The following is a 20,349-nucleotide window of genomic DNA, read 5'->3' as shown; positions in this document are numbered from 1 at the left end:
GGTGAATAACAGTTTGATCTCTGCCCCGCTTGCCGGCCGAGCGCGTGTTCCCATTCACCCCTGATGTGTTGATTCTTTCAGATTTGCTGCTGGGACATTCTCTGACACCTCGATACTCCCAGCACACTCTCTACTCACAGAATTCCTTGTCTCCACTGTCCTTTTCCTTCCTCCAGCAGACTGGGGCTGCCTCTTCCCCTATCCCATGCTGGCTGTACATGGAAGGACTCATATGGATGTATGTGGTGCATTTGCTTCTATAGCCTTAAGACTCTTGCTTATGTATAATATGTGTCTCTTGCATGTGCCTGAAGCCTCAGTGCCCCACAGCACCAATGGCAGGACCTTATTCACAGGGACAATCTGGTTCTCCAAACAGTAGTGCCTTGTGGCAGATCTGTGCTAATCCCCTCCAGTCTCTGGCACAACATTTGCTCCGGCTGAATATTTCTTTTTCTCTCCCAAATCTGGCTGTTTGGAGCCCATTGCCCTGGAAATGAGCTGGGGAACTTGCAAACTGAGGGAGGGCAAATGAGCTGGTGTCTTCACTGCTGCCTCTGTCCTCACGCTTGCTCTGCCTGCGTGACTCAGAGGAATGACATCTGTTGATTTTTGGGGTCACACATGGTTTTGTTTAGCTCGTTAAGCATGGTAGAATGGCCTGCGATGGAAATATGGTTGTTTCCAGATACGGCCACCCAGGGTAGAGAAGGCTGAAGCGTGTTCCTTGGTTCATCCATCAGCTTTGGACACAGCTTTGAGCACAGTGCTGTCCCTAGGAGCTGTCCTGCTTGAGGTTGGATATTATTATTCCAGGGATTGTGGAGAGGTAGCAAAATCTTGTCCTTCTTGCCCTTGTGCACTGCTCAGCCTCATGCAGAGGGCTCTGAAGCAATGTCTGAAAGCACAGTGGTTTTCAGAGCATCCTTGCATCAAATTTTGCAGTGCTGGTGCTTAACATTCCTACATATTTGCCCTTTTTTTTTGCCTTTTTTTTTTCCTAAGGGCTCCTAATATGAAGAGAGGGCTTTGAATTGCCTGCATGATACCTCTGTCCTGATCCCTTCTACACATGATTTATTTGAGCCTGGAAGAGGAGAACAAGCACAGGCTGCAGCTAAGTAGGCTGGTTACTCACAGCATTTTCTTCACTCACTCCACTCAGCGTCTTCCTGGAAATAAGGATTTACAAGAAAAGCTGTGGTTGAATTTAGTTTCATTAAAACGTAATCTTGGTGGTATGGCTAATACTAAGCCTCAGAATTTTTGCAGACTCAGGTAGATGTATTTTTTCCTTCCACTTCCAGCCTAGAAAGTAGAGGGCCACTGTTGCCAAGTCATCAAACTTGGAACAGCCCCTGCTGCAGTCAGCATCGTGCTGCAGCAACGGGTGAGGTTTTGCAAGCTCAGAAGCATGTCCAGCTTTGCCCCTGGTTTCTCCTGAGGCGATGGCTTGCAGTCAGCTCAGCTGCAGAGGACGTGGGGATCGGTGCAGCTTAGGGGCTGCTCAGCCATCCCTGTGCTGCAGACAGTCCCATGTGAATGAGTGGACAGAGACAAGTGCACGAGCAGTATTTTCTCCAGAAGAGAGACATGGAAGGATGTCGTTTAATTCCTCCTTCCTGCAGCACAGGGGAGAGAGTCAACCAGCTTTGGCTGAGCCCTAATAAATATCATATGTTAGCTTTAGGGTGCTCATACCAGACAAGACATCCCTTCTGGCTTTTTGCTCCGCTCAAACAGCTGCTGGCAGATCTGCTCGTGCTTTTGGAGGGTGAAGGAATAGCAGCCCGGAGAGCAGCCATTAGCTTTTTCCGAGTAGACCTTGGCAAGCCCCAGGATGCAAAAAGTCCAGAAGAAAGCGCATGGGCTTTGGCTGGGGTCTTGGAGGCTGAACGTGAGCTGAGCTACCAGAACTCGCTGTCCTGTGGGGAAGTAAGGCGATTGCAATGTTTGCAATGAGCCTTGACACTCCCCTTCCTGAACTGGAAAGCTTCCTGCCCATTTGTTTCTCGCTCTCTATGTTTCTCTCCCCCTTTATTTCTTCTCAGTGGGGACTAATACACTTGCTTTCTAGGCTGGCTTAATAATGACACGACACTGGATCCTGGTGCATCGGCCTGTGCGCTTCCCCCGCTAATAGCATTTGAATCCCTCGGCTAATTCCGGCTGCGTCTGGCAGAGAGACGTTGTCTCAAACGTACCGAATTCCTGACAGAGTCACAGAGAAGGTTTGCTAAAGTATCCTCATTTGTGCCCACATAAAAGGAGGTCTCGGGTGGTTGCCAGCTGGCCGGGCCATTGATGTGAACTTGGTGGCTGGTCAGCACATGCTGCTCCAAAACCAGCTCCAGCACAGCCCAATTCCAGGGTAGGGAGAGGGGGAGCAGATGCAGGGGGATGTGGGGCCCTGTGGAAGAGTAGGGGATAGATGGGGGAGAACAGAGGTGCTGGAAGGGTGAGAGATCTGGCAATACAGCAGTGCAGGGGCTGTAGGGAAAGAGCTGGGATTACTGAGGTGTCAGCAGAGATGTATAGGGTTGTATAAGGGCTTCTATCACTCCCCACACTGCCCCTGCAGAAGAGGATGGGCTCTGCATTAAAGTGTGCAAACAGCTCTATGAGAGCACTGAACATAACCTTGCTTGAAATAAAATAAATCCCTAAAAAGCCACCCCAAAGTGAGGGTCAGAAATAGATAGATGATAGTCTGTTCATGTAGGTCTTAACCCACGAGGCAGGATTGCTGGTGCAAGCGCTCAAACAGTGTGAAACAGGCTCACAAGTTGTCCAACCATAAAACTGCTGGGCTGTGGAATCCTTTAATTTTAAGAACAGGTGAAGACTTTTTTTTTTTTCCTTTTTTATTGCTGTGTCCATTCCTGTTTATAGGTAAGAACACAGTCCCTTAAGCCCTGTGGAAAAGCTCAGCCCTCCGAAGGGTTGTGTTTGCCCCTCCTCTCCTGCCCCAGGATGTCTTTTGCACCAGGCAGCGTTTGCTGAACTTGGCTCCAGAGAGTCTGTCTCGCTGTAGCTGCCTTTGCTGCTGCATCTCTGCAAATCATCAATATTCATGTGCTTTGTCGGCGCGGAGCCTCCAAAGGGCTCTGGAAAGCTGGAGCCGGGTCTCGGGCTGGGAAAGTCTTTGCTGTGAGGGGTCTGGGAGCAGCGGGCTGAGTATTTGCCACGAGAGGGGGGTATGAGCCTGCAGGAGGAGTGGGTGCTGAGGGCACTGCAGCTTGGCCCAGGTGCACGGATGGGTCCTGGCGATGGCAAACTGGGTGCAGCACCCTCCAATTATCCCAAAAAGCCTCGTGTTCCGCTCCAGGCTGCCGGTGGGGGATGAGCTGCGGAAGGTGCCTTTATCTCGCTCAGCAGACCTTGCGGCAGCTTCATCCCATTTTCCCAGTGAAGGACGGGCTGACGGTGGATTAAGACGTGGCCGGATAAGTGCAGGCAGGCGGTTAAGCGGGCTGGTGTTTAGCAGGAGTTGCAGCACCTGCGGCGAGGCGAGCGGGGAGGCAGAAGCTCATTTGTTGGGAAGGGGGGGTTGATCCTTTGCTTTCCCCCAGCATCTCCCTCCCAGATGACCTTGTATGTGTTGGCGGGGGAGACTTAAGGCAGCTCATTTCTCCGAGTCCAGTCAGGATAAGGATTTTTTTTTGCCCTTTCTCCTCCTTTAGAGTGGTTAAACATCACTTGGTGGGAAAGAGAGTGTAGCGAAGGATGTTAATTAGGAATCCCTCTTGTTTTCTGGGGTGGAGTAAACGCTTAAAATCTTGGACTCAGCTTTGCGAACTCCTTTGATCTAAAACGATATGTGTGTTGTGAGTCTTAAGGATTTTTCATCCAACAAACCACCTCAGAGCAAGGGCTGGTCTCATGGGAGGACTTCAAATGGGCTCAAAACCCAGCCTATCTATGAACTACCCATGAACTTTCCTTCTCATTTAAGCCTCCTATTCCTGCCCCCAAGGTGCTGCCTGCATCAATGGGGCAATAGCTGTATGGGGCTCACGTGGTGAACTGGAACTGGTTTAGGTGAAAAATAAACCTGCCCGTAGATTTCTGGCCCCAGTAGTGCCCCAACTTTGGCCACCAGCCATGGGAGTGTGGGGGAGTACCCCAAGTGGTCCCCCAGCAAAGAATTACCAGACTGTCCTTTGAGTGTGGAGAGAACATTAGGACGTTGCCTATTCCTTCAGCAACACAACAAGAGCTAGAAACCCCAAAACACAATCACAGTCATGAGCCTGTGGAGGCTCTCTGGGTATTCCTGGTGGAACCAGAATTGGGAGTCCTTGACTTATTCAGAGTTCTGGTTTCCCCTCTATGCAGCAGCCTTTTGCCTCTCGTGGCTGTCTACCTCCAAGCATGTTTTACTGTATGACCCTGCACTTTCTGGCAGAGCAGGGCCCCCTTCTCATTTTGGAGGTCAAGACACTCATTTAATGTAAGCTAAAGCTGTGGGATTTTGCCTTCCTCACTTGTGATGTGGGGAAGCTTGGGAGCAGGTGCAGGGTCCATTACATGCTGTGCAATCACAGCATCTGCAGTTTAACTCTTCTGTGAAGTTACTTTATGCTCTGTCTACTGCACTGTGATGAATGGTAGTCCCCAATCCTCATCTATCAAACGTATCTGACTCTATTTTCAGAACTGCTCAACTGGAAAAGGAGACAGAGCGCCTTGTCAAGGGCCATTGCTCCCAGGACGGAGGGGAACCCGAAACCTCTTCCACGACACCTCTGCTTGGTGGTGAAGCTGGCTCCGGGGTGGATGCAGAATCCCAGCTGCTGGACCAACAAACATCAGACACACAAATGGCTACTTGGAAAGGAGAAAAGCCCCAGGTGATAAAAGCTTTGTCCATCAGGATGGAACGAGTCTCACACTTTGTGTGGTGCTCCAGACCAACAGATTCCTACATTTGCCTCCCCTAAAGTGGGAGATCCCAGGAAAATCTCAATACTTTTTTTTTTTTTTTTCTCTGAAGTGGCTCTGATTTATTTTTCCTGAGAAAGGATTTGGTTTTTAGAAGATATCCATTAAGATAGAATCTGAAGCTGTTCCACCCAGGACATTGCTTGGATGAGTGTCTTGATTTATTTTGTTAGTTTTTGTTGGTGTTGACATTGTTGACACATCCATTAGGATATGTACCAAGGAAAATGAGGAGGAGAGGGGTTAAACTAAAGCAACTTTGCCTTTTGAAATGTCCATTAATCTCCATTTATACAAGGATATTTTTTCCCCCAAAGCTTGCAATTAAAGCATGGTCTAGTTGACCTAGTGTGTTATCCCCCACCCTTTGAGTTAGTGCTTTGACATAATGTTCTGATTTGGATTCTTCTGCTGATCTGGGGCTTGATGGGTTTGTTTGGGACCTTTTTTGAGATCTTAAAAGCATCCTGCAGGGTGAGAATTGTGCCCATCCTTGCCTGGACATATGGAGCTGTTTTGGGGTCATCCTTTTGCATATTCTCCGCATGAGAATACTGCATCTTTGGGCTCTAGCCCATCATCACCACCCTCTGACCAAGGCTTATATCTGAAAGCACATTCTATGTAGTCACTGAGCAGGTCCATAGGAGCTCTGCACGTGTTGGAATAAGTTCTTTTTCAGTGAAGTGAGTTGTTTTCTGACAGTTTGGTTGCTGCAGTTGTTTGGAGCAGGATGTGTTGAGTGCGTGGGCCAGGGCAAATGTGCAGCGAGGAAGGCCAGGTTGGAGCAGCCAGAGATTATGCTGATTTAGGCTTATGTGGAGCTGATGTTGTAGCCACTCAGGTTTAAGCATCCTGCTTTGACCTACCTCTGTGCCCAAACTCACCAAGCAAATCAGTGCAAAAAGATGAAATAACCAAGGAGTCCTGATCCTCCAGGTGTTGCAGTTTCTCTGGGTAAGTTATTAGCAAGCCTGACTTTCCTCTTTGGCACCGGTGTCTTGGGACCCTGGCTGGCAAGCATAATTAACAAGGGCTGGGGTTTGTAATTCCTGGCACAAGAACAGCATTAATGGATTTGTTCAGTTCCCTTTTATCAGCCTTCCCAGACTGCCTCTTATCTTATTACTTTGGGGAGGGCTGAGATGGGATTAAAAGAACGTGAAGGCCTGATAAATGGAGATAGAAACCAAAGAGCTGGGGGCAGATCAATACGGGTCGATCAGCGGGAATTGCGGAGCGCTCGCTAATTGAATGGACCGCAGGAAATCAGGGATCCCGGCACAGCGTGTCACGGCAACCGTGGAGCCTCTCGGGCTGTGTGGAAGTGCGTGTGAAGGCATCCAGCATTTTGCTTCCCACAAAGCAGCCCTGCACTTGTGTTTTCCTGACTCCCTGTTTTGCTGTAGTGCTGATTAGCATCTCAGCTGGGTGAAACTTTCCCAGGAATCGCTCTAGAGAGTTGTTGGTGCCTCCAGAAGAGGCGTGTAAGGAAGGCAGTCATGTTCTTTGTGCTTTTCTCCCTGCAGAGATGGCCTGAGTTTTGGAACGTGTCAGTCACTGCCTGAGCAGGAGCTGTGGATGCAGCTTGGGTCTGGAGGACGGAGACAACAGGCTACGCTGCTGTTTGCTATGGGGCTAAGGATGCAGAACATGGAAACTTCTGCAAGACACCTAAGACATCCGAGATTACCAAGGGAATGGAGACCAGGACTTGAGAGAGCAGGTTTCTCTGTACCCGGAGCAATACCACAAGCATGACCTATATCCTGAAGGCTTGTCCTCCCACTTTCTTTCATTTCTTTATTCTCCAGGTTTGAAGGGGAGGTAAATGCTTAGGATAGAGTCAGGTGTAGGCAGCCTTGTTTTCTTCTTGTTCCTACGGAGGCGAGCACCAAATCCCTCTGTCCTCTGTTGCTTCTCCTGGGGTTAGTGGGGCTCCCAGCCTGTAGGATGGTGGGCACAGGGCAGTTCTGATTTTATTCTCTACCTGCTGGGCTCAGCGTGGCAAAGACTTTGCAGTGGACTTGGGCACTGAGTAATTTCATGTGATAGTGCCATATTTTAGCCAAGCTTTGACATGAGCCCAGCCACAAGTTGGGAAGCAGCTTCTCAAATTGGCTCCTGGAGCAGAAACCCTGTCCCGCTCTTACTGCAAACCAGTTCTTTCAGTTCAGCTTGGGAGCTCTAAAAAGCATCCCAGACTCCCCTGAGGCCCCTCTTTTCAACACGGGCTCTGCTGTCCTTCACTCGTTTCCCCACATACTTTCTCAGGATTTGGTTCCCAGGCATCCCCACCAAGAACCTGAGAAGGGGTTTTCTCTTCACCTGATGCTGGTTGTGCATCCTGCTCAGTCTCCTTCTCCTCCCTTTTGTCTCCCCCCTCCCCTGCTTCCCTCATTTAATTTGCCTGTGCTTATTTTGAATACAAAGCTCCTCCATCACAGTGTTTACAGTTTGTAAAGCCTTGGGGCCATTGCTTATTCTCCTTCTTATTTCCCTACTTAACTGTTTTGGCTCCTCATGCCCTTTCTCCGCTTCCAAAGTATCCAGGATGAATCACAGTCCCTGTCCCCAGCTGTCTGCTACATAGTTCCCATATCCCAGCAACCCGGTTCCCAGACACTGAAGGAGCTCAGTCAGAAAGTTTTCTTTCTCATCCCTTAAAAGCTTCTCTCTCCGGAGTTGGACACAGATTTCTTTGCCTCTCATTTTAGCTGTTCCCTTTTTCTATTCCTTGCGTTTGTCATGCCTCCTACAGCAGGAAGGGCCTGATACTCATATTTCTTCTTGGATTTCCACCGGGGTTTTGCTTGGTGGAAAGTTTCCTTGGGCCTTTGCAAATGGAATTGAGGCCAGGAGTTCCTGGGAGATTCAGAGGTCCTCTTTGGGAAAGGAGAGAGCCTGGAGAGGTCTTTACTGTTAGAGAGGATCATCATTTCACTCCGAAGTGGCACTCGCTTGGCTAAAGGGGTTGCTGCTGAGAGTGAAACTCTGCAAGACTCTCTTGAGCCTTGCAAGCTTGGAGCAAGCCACGAACAAGACCCATCTCTTCTGCACGGTGCCCGGGAAATATCGAGTTTGGGTTGGATAAACAGTGTGGACATTCCCCCTGCCAAGTCCAGTGCTTGGAGCATCTCCATGAGCTTTGGAAGCTCTTGCCTGACTTGATGCTGGCCCTGGGCTCATCTGTCTGGCACCAAGTTAAATGTTACCAGGTTGTCTTGTATCCAGCTTTCCGTATTGACTTCTGCCATGGTTTCCCCATGTCTCTCCCTCCAAATAGGCCGGTCAGCTCTAGAGCAGAAACACCCTTGTTCCCATTTTTTTCAGGAGTCCCCAAGCCACATTCTCTGTCCAAACAAGTGAAGTGAAGGAGTTGGTGTTTGCCTGCCTGTGGGGACCAAAGTGACAGGAGGACATGTGCAGTGAGCAGAATGGTCAATGGCATCAGGATGTGGGCAGCTGAGCCCTGGTCTGAGATGGAGCGGGACCAAATCATGGATCCTGGTGTCAGGGAGAAGGGCACACGTCCTCAAGTGAGGGCTGGTGGAGGTGAGGAGCCAGGAGAGTGGATGGGTTAACCTGATGGAGCGGTACCAGAGCACAGCTGGAGCCGTAAGAAGCCAGAGAGACAACAAGTGCCAAGTCTCTGCAGTGGAGCAGGAGGGAGGGCAGCCAAAGGGCAGGGAGCACTGAACTTACAAACAGGGCAGGGGCCGGGAGGAGAAGTGGCAGAGGTGACTCAGCCCAGCAAAGCTCTCCCTGGTTAGGGCACCACGGCGGGACCCAAGCAGGTCTGTGCAGGCCAGGGCAGCTCTGCACTTGCTCTGGACGGCTCTTTGGCATCCAGGTTGGGACCTCTTTCCCCAGGCTGGGCGCACGGGGAGACTTCGGGCTGCTGTGCTGAGATGAGGACACCGTGTCAGCAATCCTTCCAGTTGGGTCAAGCAGAGCCCCTAGGGCTGCTGAAGCACCCTAGGGTGAAGCTGCACCCACGGGTGAGGGCTGGGGAACAGCAGTGACCCCTTCCTCCTCAACCTTGGCTGCTTTCTCGTGGTGGAGAGGTTCTCACAGATGTCACGTCCCCCTGCGCTCCCTCTCCTCGCCCCTTATCCTGAGAACACAGGCTGCTGACCCGGCGCTGGCAGGAGCTCGAGAAGCCCAAGGTCCCGTTTGTCCCAGTCCTGCTTACGAGAAGCGAGGACAGCAGCGGGCCGGGAGGACAAGCAAGGCCAGCTCAAAATAGACTCCTTGTCGGAGTTTTCCACAAGACCTCCAAGACTCCTTATCTCCCCACTGCTGTTCTTGCACAGGATGAATTGCAGATAGAGCAGCCTTGACAAGCAACGTTACTTCGGTCAACCCAAAGCTTCCTGTTGCCTGTGCGGCTATTTGAGGCCGTTGTCCCAAGGGGCCTCTCCTTTATCAGGAGGACTAATTGGGTGGAAGTGAAGCTGGCCCAGGAGTAGAAGCGGGGAGCAAGAAACCAGCTTTGGAAATAGCAGCTTTAGCTGAGTGTTGGCTTATGGCACAAGCTGTTAAAAAAAATGCAGGCAACTGGGGTGGGGACAGTAACCTGTTTTTGTCTGGGGGCTGGAAGAGGGTCTAGTACCTCTCACGCTGTAATATCAGAGCCATGTCTTCCCTGTCAAAATAAGCATGTTCCCGCTAGGAAGCAGGCAAGTTTACTACTTTTTTTGTTGGGAAGAGTGGCCCTGCTTCCTGGGCTCTTCCAGTGCATGCTGTGGAAACTGGGGCCTGTTTCTGTGCTCAGACATCACCAAGCCACGGGCTTGTTTCTAGCTCAAGGGAAAGTTTGGCAGTGAGACCTCATGGTACTTTCTGCAAGTACTTTCCTGACCGAGTAGGATTTTCTTGTGGCCTTAATGAGACATCTGGGGGCAATTAGTTTTCTGTTTTATTGCATGCCTGTCCTTTCTCGTTGAACGTGGCATGCTGGAGCAGTGCTGGTTCTCCAGCCCCATCCTGGGAAGCGGGGAGGGAAGGCAGGAGGTGCCGTGCAGAGTTTGCTCCCATCTTTCTCCTTTCCTGATGTTCACTGCTGCTCTGTGCCTTGTGTCCGTACGGAGTCCTGATCCAGGCACAATCTCACCCAAGGCAGGGTAGGATCCGACCTCGCGCCCAGTCCTGCTGTGACCTGTTGCTCTCAGACAAGTCCTGAGATTATGCTGAGCCTGCTTCCCGCCCGCAGTATCCTGAAGTTTCCTGCAGTAAGAGATTACAGAGAGGATTAAATATAAAGCTTTGCTGCTGCAGTAAATCATGTTTTTCATGGCTTCACACTGTGCAAGGAGAGGGGAGACCGCACAGACCAACAGTTCCCATGGATTACAGTGTTGCTGACCCCAATTATTTCCGAGTGATAAATCACCACCTCTCCCTGATCCATCATAAACTACTGGATTGTGTTAAAAGCCAAGCAGCCTTGAGGAAAAATAATAGGTGTCCTTTTTCATTGCCATCTTTCTAGGATTTTTGGGGTAGTGTTTTTGAGGTTTTCTCTACAACCGCAAGAGCTTCAAAGCTTCACTTAGACGTGTGTGATCACAAGCAACTGAAGCTTGGAGATACGTGCTAAAAGTTGAGGCCTACGGCGTGTTTGTAAGGGCTTCCATCACCAGGAACCGTTAGCTAAAGGAGGTCCCTCCTCAGGGGACTTCTGTGGTAACTTAGCACAGAGTTGCCATTATTTTTGTTCTAATGAGGGGGAAACAGTCACAGAAGGGTGATGTTCCTTGGCCCGTGAGGTCCCAGTGTCCAGACCGGTACCCGTGCTGGTGGAAACCCTGGTTGTAGCAAAGGTGGGTCAATCCTCAGTGCCAGGAAGCACCAAATGGAGAAGGTAATGCTAGGCAGCTGCCTAATCGTGATTGCCGAGAATGAAGCTTTATGTTTTAGGCAAGTTGATGATCCTTTCCTTTAATTAATTGACCAAGACATGTTAACCCGCAAAAAACACTCTAGGAAATGTATTAGAAATCCTGCAAGGAAGAAAGGGAAGGACCATTGAACGATTCCCCTGAGAATACCAAGGCCTTTTTTTTTTGTCTTTTATTTTCCCCCTTGTAGTTCACTTAATCAGTTAATGGTTTTTGCTGACAGACATTTATCAGGCTGAACATGCTTTCCCTGGTCTTGGAAAAATAGAAATCTTTACTCCTGGCTCCAATAAAAAATTCAGCGCAACATCCCTGAGTGAGCTAGTCTGAATATCAATCCTTCTCTTGGCATCTCAGCCCTGGGAGTCGTTAAGAGGAGAATGGCAAAAGCAGAAGGCAGAGCCACCCAAGGCTAGAAGCGGACCTGATTATTATTATTAACTCTTTTTCTTTCTTTTCAGCCAGAAATTTCATATGTTTAACGAGCTGAGGGGCGCAGGGTGCTAACAGCCCCAGTGCAGCTCCCAGTAACGTGCACGAGTCCTGTGCTGCCGTGGGAGAGGATTTTTGGAGCACGTGCCCGGTAGTGGACTGTGATCTCCCACTCCTGTCCCCATGCAAGGCTGCACAGTCACCTCTGTCACCGTGTCCAAGCTCCAGTGTCAGCACCATGTTGCCCATCAGGAGAAATTTCACCAAAGCCAAGGAGGCTGCAGCTTGTTATTGACCTGCTGCTCTCGCTCTGCATCCTTCCCTCCCTGTTTCTAGAGCAAGCCATCCTCTCGTTTATGCTGCTTGCCACCCTACAGTTTTGATTTGCTCCTTTTTAGAATTTGCTCCCAATTTAGGATGTTGGAAACTGGTTCCCCAAATCTCCCCCTGGGTCTGGATTCAACACAACTTTCAGCCCTGTCTGCAGCAAGTGAAAATCAGCGGAGACACATCTGTTTGGATTGACCAAACTTGGCCTTACCCAAATATCTGTTAAGCACAGCTCAGGAAAGCAAAACATCCAGGGTACATTCGATTGTGATGTTGGATTTATCATCAAGGCAACAACCCGTGACTTGCAAGATGCCGCTGCACGCCATAAAGGCGGGTAGACATTCTTTCCATGGCTAACGAGAATGAAGATTGATGAGCTCTTCCATCCTCTCTGGCAGCGCCGGCAAATATTAAGGGTCTTCTTTCTTTTTTTTTTCTTTGAGGGCTTCATGGTTCTGAAACTTTCTCAAGTGAAATTTTACGACGAGTGCCTGCTGCTCTGTGATTTTTGGACATCTGGGGAATCCAAACAGGTTTACATAAGCCCTCTCTTTCTCTATATAAATTTGTGTATAAACATATATTAAACATTTTTATGTATATAATGTATGTGTGCGTATAGACTAAAACAAAATCAACCCATATTTTATTGCTCAGGGCTGGGATCTGCAAATTCACTTTGGTGAGTATTTCTTGCCAGACATTAGCTGTGAATTATATTTGGAGTAAGATTTTTTAATTAAATTGGTGTTTGTGAGCTGCTGCGGGGCTTTGGCCACTATCTTGCCGAGGAAATAAAATGACCTCATTTGCAAGAGCCGCAGGGTGAAGGAAAGGAGTTTCCATACTGCTTGGGTTGCAAGGAATCTGCAGAGGAACTTGGTGTTCCCAAAGGAGAGGGCAAAAATGTTGATTTAAGATGACAGTCCCGTGGCCTTGGTTTGGGAGCAGGCAGGAATGGCTGGAACCAGGAAGGACCTACCTTGATGTGGGGTTAGTCCTGCTGTAGCAGCCCGGGTGTAGCAGCGCTGCGCTGTTGAGGATGGGCAGTTGCAGCTGGACAGATGTGTTAAGGTGGAAATTTCAGTCCTAGCAATGAAAGTGGATCCTCAGTGCGGAATAAATCAGAGCATCTCCACTGAAACTAACTGAGCTCTGGTGAGTTCCACCTGGTGAGGATCTGTGCCGTTGTCCTGGGAGATGATAAAAATGATCCAGCCCTGCTCTGCAGCGATTGCTGCCTGGCTTTAAATAAGAAACAGGCCCGGCAGCGCTTCCAATTTACCCAGCATTTCTCTCTCACGAATCTCTGAGCATTTTTTTTGCCGGCTCAAGAGTGTTACAAACTAGCAAATCTTGAGCAATGCATTATTCAAAGCGCACTGGCTCTCGCTGCAAAACTTCATTTGCGGTTCATAGGTTTGGACTGTGACTATTGTATTTAAATTCCAGGCAGATTGGATTCACTCTTGGGGAACGAATGCGAGATCATTACCTTCCTGCTAGGAAGTGAGCCCTGGCTGCACAAAGCCGTGCACAGACCCTGGCCTCAAGTCTCCTGGCTGCTCTTGCACTGCTCAGATAACAGCTCTGCCCCTTGGCCACGTGCTCCAGAAACCTGCTGAGATGTTGACACGCTGCATCCGTAACAGCTTCTGGATGGGGTGAGAGGAGAGGATCCTGGGCTAAGGATTGGTTCATCCTTTCCTTGTGCAAAAAAAAAACAAATCAAAGCAAAACAAAAACTGTTTGACAGGTTAATGAAGGTCTGACCCTTAGTAGAGGAAACCACCATGAAGTTGGCACCATGTCCAGGGGTTCATGACCAACATGGGCCCTGCAGAGTCTGCCTTGGATAAATACTGAGAACTCCCTAGGGAAGTGAATCTTGGTGAGTTATTTAAACTGCTGCAATGTGGTAAGGCTGGGAAAACCTCAGGTTTTGTTTCAACCAAATCAGGAGTCTCTGCACAGCCGTCGGCACCTGATGGTCTTGGCCGTGTTGAAACCCAGGTGGTTGGGGAAAAGCAGCATAGAATTGGTCAGGAAGCAGAGCCGTGAAGCGCTGGGTACGACTTGTCCCTGCTGCTGTGGAAAATGATGGTAAATCACCCCAAAAGCGAGGGATAAGTGCTACAGTTTGGAAACTGCGGAATCAGTGGTCCAAACCCCAGCAGATGCAGTTTGTGGTACAGCTTAGCAGGCTCTGAGCTGCTGCAACAGCGCAGGCCGCTCGTCTGCAAGCCTTGGGGGCGATTTCTGCTTTGGTTTCTATTAACAAATCCCTACGGTTCCGTGTTCACACTGTGCAGCGAGGGGCGGACGCTTCAAAGCCAAGATAAATAGTGTCGGGGTCTGGCCGGGGCGCTGGGAAAACAGAGCGCGCACCAAGTAATTTGGTTAATACGTTCGGCCACGGCCGTTATCCCGTCAGCGCGGCTGGGCCGGAGGCGGCGCGGACGGCAGCAGGACCGGCACAACCTGCGGGCTCTGCCGGGCCACCGCTCTGCCTGCGAGGCCACGTGCCCTGGGGCACCGTCCTGGAGCCAGGAGCAGCAGCGCTGGGGGCAGGAAGGCAAAACTGCTTTCTTGTTCCTGCTCCGCTCCCAAGGAAGAGGTGGCTGCTTGTTTTGAGACCTGGGACAGCGGGCGGCTTCCCCAAGGTACCGATTCTGGGTGAGCTGATTTGATGTGTTGGTACCTGGAGAGCCCAGACCTCCTGCAATCAACCTACCATTCACAGCCTGTTGGGTTTTGCTTGGTGCTGGATGTCACTATTCCCACTATGGCACTAATATTCCTCTCCTGCGCTTGATTCTCCTGTATGCCAAGGTGTATCTACACTGCTCTGGCTGCATATGTAGGTGTGAGCAGGATCTACAGCTAAGAGCCTTCGAAATCTTTGGCTGAATGAGGTGGTTCCTGCAGCAACAGCAACAGCTCAGTCAATCCTTGGAGGGAAATCTTGTAATAAGCAAAAAAGCCGGATAATCCAACATCACCTTGAGGAACATTGCTGAGGTGTTCAGCTCCCTTCATTCTCAGAGGAGAGGGAATAATCCCAGAAACCAGAGGCCTGCCTGAGAATCTAAACTGGAGCCCATCCTTTAGAACACCTTTCCATTTCTTACTTTCTTTTTCTTTCCATTTCTTCTTTCTTTTACATTTCTTTTTCCTTTAGCAAATGTCTTCGGCAATCCTGCTCTCTCCTGTTAGCACTTGAGGAATGAAAGAGAAGGAATCCTCACCAGCAGAACAACCTGGCTACCTTCTCTGCCCTTCGCTGGCTTCGTGACCCAGCAGCGTGCGGATGCCAGCGTCAAACCGCGTGGCAAGATGGGGTTCTGGAGCGTCTTCTCCCGGTGCAGCTGATTTGGAGCATGCCAAGACCAGCCCCTCCGCCCTGTGTACAAACATTCTGCTGGCACAGAAACAACTCCAGCTAATGAGAAGAGCAGCTTGTCTCGCAGGCATCAAAATGGTTCAGATCCGAACCTCCTCACCCCGGGGTACCGTCACTTCCCTATCCATCAGCACTTCCAAAATTTCTATTTCGTGCCGCGTCGCTCCCTCCGGCAGGATTTATCGCGTGCCAGAGGATGCCTTTTGCGTGTAGGGTGATGTGCTGGGTGGAATGCAGCCCCGTGACATCTCCTCCTGCAAGGGCCCTGCCCTGTGCTCTCTGTGGTCATGCGGGCCACCGGTACTTGATGGACCACGCGCTGGGATGCTCTGAGTGTGCCAGAGGCTTGCAGAGCTCCAAATAACACCGAGTCCAGCTTCAAAACACGCGGAGGGAAGTCTCCAGCTGGGAAAAGACAAACTCACTCTGTTGAATGTTTTAGGTCCAATTCCTCAGCTAGTGCAAGCAAACAAGCGTCTGCTCGCTTTAATCCCCATCTGCACTGAGCAAGGATGTTGCTGTTCATCATCCAAGACTGTTTTTGTAAAGGAAGGAAAGCAAAAACCAAGATAAATCTACTACTAATGGTGAATCCTTGGAGAAAGCCAAACACCGCTCCGGGAGCCGCACTGGCAGCGAGCTGCTGGCAGCGGCCGGCTCCGGAGCACCCGGAGCCTCAGCACATCCTGCCCACACAAGGCGCCTCGGAGCGGGCCGAAAACCGGCCGCTGCGGTTGTGAGAGCAGCCAGGTCCTGTGCACTCTGCAGGGTCCCCCCGGATGCACCCGGGGCTTTGCTCCTGCCCGCGTGGTCTGCACGGAGCGCGGCGGCTCCGAGAGCGCGCGTGCTCCCCGAGCCGGCTCGTCCCGACCGCCTCCAGCGCGGCTGCCAAGAGAGATGGAGGGCAGAAGTAAAAAGGTACCCTGGCTCATCATCGCTCTGAGCTGCCAATTCACCACCTGGGCTGGATCAGGGACTTGTATTAGGCCCATCTCCATGGAGATTAAACCCTGCTGCCACTCCGGCGGATCAGTTGGAGAGCTCTGCTGGCAGCGGGGCACCCGAGGATACGGGGAAGTTTCGCTCATGCTGCCTGCCAAGTCCAATCAGGATCTTTCCACACTAGCTCCTATCTGTTGGCGGCTCTCGAGGGTGGACAGACCTGCTCTTCCTCCGGCGCTCCCGGGAGGAATAAACATTTTACGAGTCTCTTGCGCTGATTTAAGAGCGGAAAGAAAAACTGGGACAGTGAGTTGCAGTCGTTTGAAAAGATGACTTGGGGAGCTGCTCGATGCCCATGTGGAGGTCACAGGAGGGTTTTTGCACTGTTGGGCTCTTCTGAGGGCTCAAGAAAACTCAGCTGGCTGCACCCAAAGGAGCAGCATACAGCAACTCTCACATCAGCCCATCGTGACTGGCCTCTCTGCTGGGGCAGAGCTGCAGCGTTTCTATTCCAGGTGGTTTTCCTTGCATTTCCCCAGCCACAAGGACAGAGGACTTCCCCAGGCTTTGCACGCAGAGCTCGACCGGGGCTGCGCTGAGTTTTAGCATTGCAAAGCACCGTAAATCGCAGCCTGAGCGAAGCTGCCTCTGGCTGCACAGAGAAGGCTCCGAGTCCACAGTCGCTGAGCTGCTGCACAGTAGCTCCAGAGAAGTGATCTGTGGATTAAGTTTCCAGGAACTGGCGGGGCCCAACTCAGTTTTGAGCCACCAATTCACCCGATTAAAAATAAACACACAATCATAGGCGGGCTGTGCTCGGTCACAGCTGATTTTTATCGACCCTGGCTGGGTGTCGGGATGGAAAGAGCACTGGGCTGGAGTCGCTCTCTCCCCATCCCAAATCCATGCTGCCTCCGGAGGATTTGGGAAGGAGAAAGTTCGAGTCGAGGCCTCTGTGAAATTCTGGCTGCTGGGAGATTTTCCCACCCGTTCATTAGGCACATAGCGCATGCAAGTTTATTTCCAGAGATTTTAAGGGCTGAAAGGATCATTGTATCTATCTGCTGCAATATCCAGTTTCTGCAGGAGCTTCAAGACACAGCGTGCTGCGTGCGAAGCAGGCGAGCACAACCCCTGGGCTACTGCAGGACTTACTGCTGGGCGAAGGGGGCTCTGCCACGCTCCTGTTTTGCATCCCAAGTCTGAAGTCGGGACATGCCATCGTTGCACTGGAATGAGGGATGCCTGCAGGGTTGGGTTTGCAGGACGCTGCCTCTTTACGGACACTTTGCATCCAGGTGCCCGATTCCTGGCCCTGTTTAAGTGCAATGTTAAGAGCAATGTTTAAGCGCAAACAATTCGAGTCCTGCACCCCGTCCTGCCCTCTGCCTCCGGGCAGCAGCGGACGTGGCCTTGGGAAGCGGGAGCCCCTCCGGGCCGCAATGACGGGGAGATGCTGCGGGCAACGAGCTGGGCTGGCAGCTCCCGGGTGAAGGAGCCACCCCGAGCAGCGGGAGTTATCGGATCAGGGTGGCTCCTCTCTAAGATGGAAACTTCTCCTGTGGCCAGAAGCGAGCGGCCTTGGCTGGCGGCCCCGCTCCCTGTCACTGAGCCCTGCCACCTTCCAGGGTTCACTTTGTTCACAAAGAGCCTCAGATAAGCGTCTTGGCAGGGCTGCTGCACTCTGCCGTGGCGTTCACGAGGCTCGAGGCGGGTTTTATTTTTGTATTAACCTCTTGAAGCCCTTTGGAAAGCACAACTCGGGCACCGATGCTGGAACTGGGACGGCCAACCCAGGTCAGTGCCTGTGGGCAGCCTCGGCATCGCCATCAGGTCCAACTCGCTCCATGGCCCCCTGCCCACGGCTGTCCCAGCCGGGCAGCGCGGAGGGGACCTGGAGCCCACACTGAGGCTCCGAACCAGCTTCGGAGCGGTAGGAAACCCTGCTGCAGCCTTGAGCCTGCGTGTGGCCCTGCGAAACACCAGCAGCAGAGTCGTTTTATGCACCCATGTATTTCACCGCTTTTTTCCAGGATAATCTTCACAACCACAAAAAATATGCTGGAAAAAAATAACAATTAAAAAAGCAAGTATCTCCCTGGATTGATGATTCTGCACCTCCCTTCTGCTCCTTGGTCAAGTCGCTGTTGGAAATGGCAGCGTGTCCGCTGCAGTGAGGAGCATCCCAAAGGGATGGCCCGTGCTGGGTTCCGAGCTCAGCGTTTGGGCGGCCGGGAAAAGGGATGTGGCTTTCCAGGGCGTCACATGGAGTTTCTATGTTAAAAACCAAAACAAAATAAAACAAAGAACAAACAAACAAAAAAAACCCCACATTTCTGTCTGCTCCAGTGAGACAAAAGGTGAAATAGCCTGCGGGAAAATGATTTGTTGAGAGAAAGGAATGAAGAAGATGGGCCAGGGATGGTAGCATCTCCAAATGCTTCTCCGAGCCAGCAGCTGCAAAGGGAAGTTTGGCCCCAGCAAAATCCCTCTTGACATGGCCAAGTCCCCAGCCAAGAGCCCCCGGTGCGGGTGCCGTGCCAGCGCGTGCCCCGGCGCCAGGAGGATGTGCAAGACAGAGCTCGCTTTGTGCACCCGGCCCGGGCTTGCCTGGCCAGCAGCAAGGGTCTGCACCATCCGGGTTCACTGAGGTCTCCAGGGGGTCCCTCAAAAGAAGGAAAAGCAGAAGAAAAATGGGAAAAATGTGGGTGCTGAGAAGGGTTTGTGTTTGGGAGCTCAGGAAGGCAGAGCTGAGGAGCCCAGTGGAAGGGACATCATCTCCTGGCAGGTGGAGCCAAGGTCACGTCTCCATGGCCCCAAAGAGCAGCCCTTGCTGCTGGCAGGAGATGCTGGGACAGGGACCCATCCCCATCCCTGCCTCCGGAGCATGTCTCTCCTGGCTCCTTTCCAGGCCCTGGGGATGGCCCATCTCAAGGACACAGCAGGGTCATGCATGGTGTCACTCAGGGACATCAGCTTTTCTCACACCGGCTTCCCAGGTGCCGGCAAACAAAAGAAACCCGAGATATTTAAAAACAGGAAGCCGGATTCTGTAAACTGTCAAAACCCCATCTCCTCCGGAGACGAGCCCGGAGCCTGGCTCCAAGCCCGAAGCCGTGAGCCGCAGAGCGGCGCACAGCGAGGAGAGGACAGTGGCGGTGGAGATTTAACGGGTTTAATTTGCACCCTGGATTTTTTAGACTTGGGATGCCACGTTCCCATAGGTGCCGGAGGAGAGGGATAAAATCCACGGGAGAGCGACTGCTTGCTGTTGCTTTAGAGCCGCAGGCAAGGAAGTGGAATGCAGAAACCTTGGGGGATCCGGGTTTTTGCGGCTACATCCTCACTTTCTGGCCTCACCTTCCTCCATCTCGTCCCTAACCCGGGCTGCGTTGCCGCTGCTGCTGCCCCATTGATGGCGCTTGCCGGAGCGACGAGTGGGCCCCCGTGTCTCCCAAACGCCCTTTCCTCGAGCCCCAGACATCCCGGGGAACCCGGATGGTGCCTTTGCTCCTCGGACGAGGCCGTTGCTTTCTGCGCCTCATCCGCAGGCACCTCCTCTGCCCGCCTGGACCGCGTGCCGTCTGCCTCCAGGTGATTTATGGCCTTTTTTTTTTCTCTCAAGCAATGCAAAGAAGCCGCTTCCCAAAATAGAAATGTGGTTTTTTTTCCCCTCTCTTTTGTCAACCAAATGCAAACTTCTCCCTGCAGTTTGTGCAGGAACCGGCTTCCCTTGCAGGTGCCTTTGGTGGCCTGTGGGCTGAGCTCATTGCTTGACACCCCATGTCTCATCTAAAAGCTCACATGGGGAAATGAGCCTGATGTGCACGGATTTTCTTTAATTTCTCAGCCCCTGAGAGCCAAGGCAGCCTGCTGCATAGATGGGAGAAAAGCCCAGGATGAACTTGTGTCTGGGGGCCTTTTCTAACCTACTGTTAGCTGATGGCCTTGAGTTGCTGCACATGGTTGAAAAGGTGACTTGAGAAGTAGGAGGAGAGGGAGGAGGAGAAAGAGGAGGAGTAGGAGAAGAGAGAGAAGGAGAAGGAAGAGGAGGAGGAATGGAAGAGAAGGAGATGGAGGAGAAGGAAGAGATGGAGGAGGAAAGGGAGAAGGAAAAGAAAAAGGAGAACAAGAACAACACAGAGTAGCTGCTGGGCTTTCTTTTCAGTAGATTAATCTACAGGCTCTCTCCCACAGCTCCAAGGGATGCAGCCCAATGAGCAGCCCAACGTGGGAATGGTCCAGCCTGGCACCGGGCTGAGCCTCTGCCCCGGCCACGCTCCCGTCCTCCACTTGGGAGCCTCCCGCCTTGATCTCCCGCCAGAGCCGAGCGGGTCCCGGCTCCCTGGTGACCGGGATGTGTATCCAAAATGAGACGTCCCCCCAGCTGGT

This window comes from Tinamus guttatus, unplaced genomic scaffold (assembly GCF_059628265.1).
Source record: "Tinamus guttatus ecotype Peru unplaced genomic scaffold, ASM5962826v1 Tinamus_guttatus_pri_ptg000254l, whole genome shotgun sequence".
Lineage (NCBI taxonomy): Eukaryota > Metazoa > Chordata > Aves > Tinamiformes > Tinamidae > Tinamus > Tinamus guttatus.
This window is presented reverse-complemented; position numbering follows the sequence as displayed.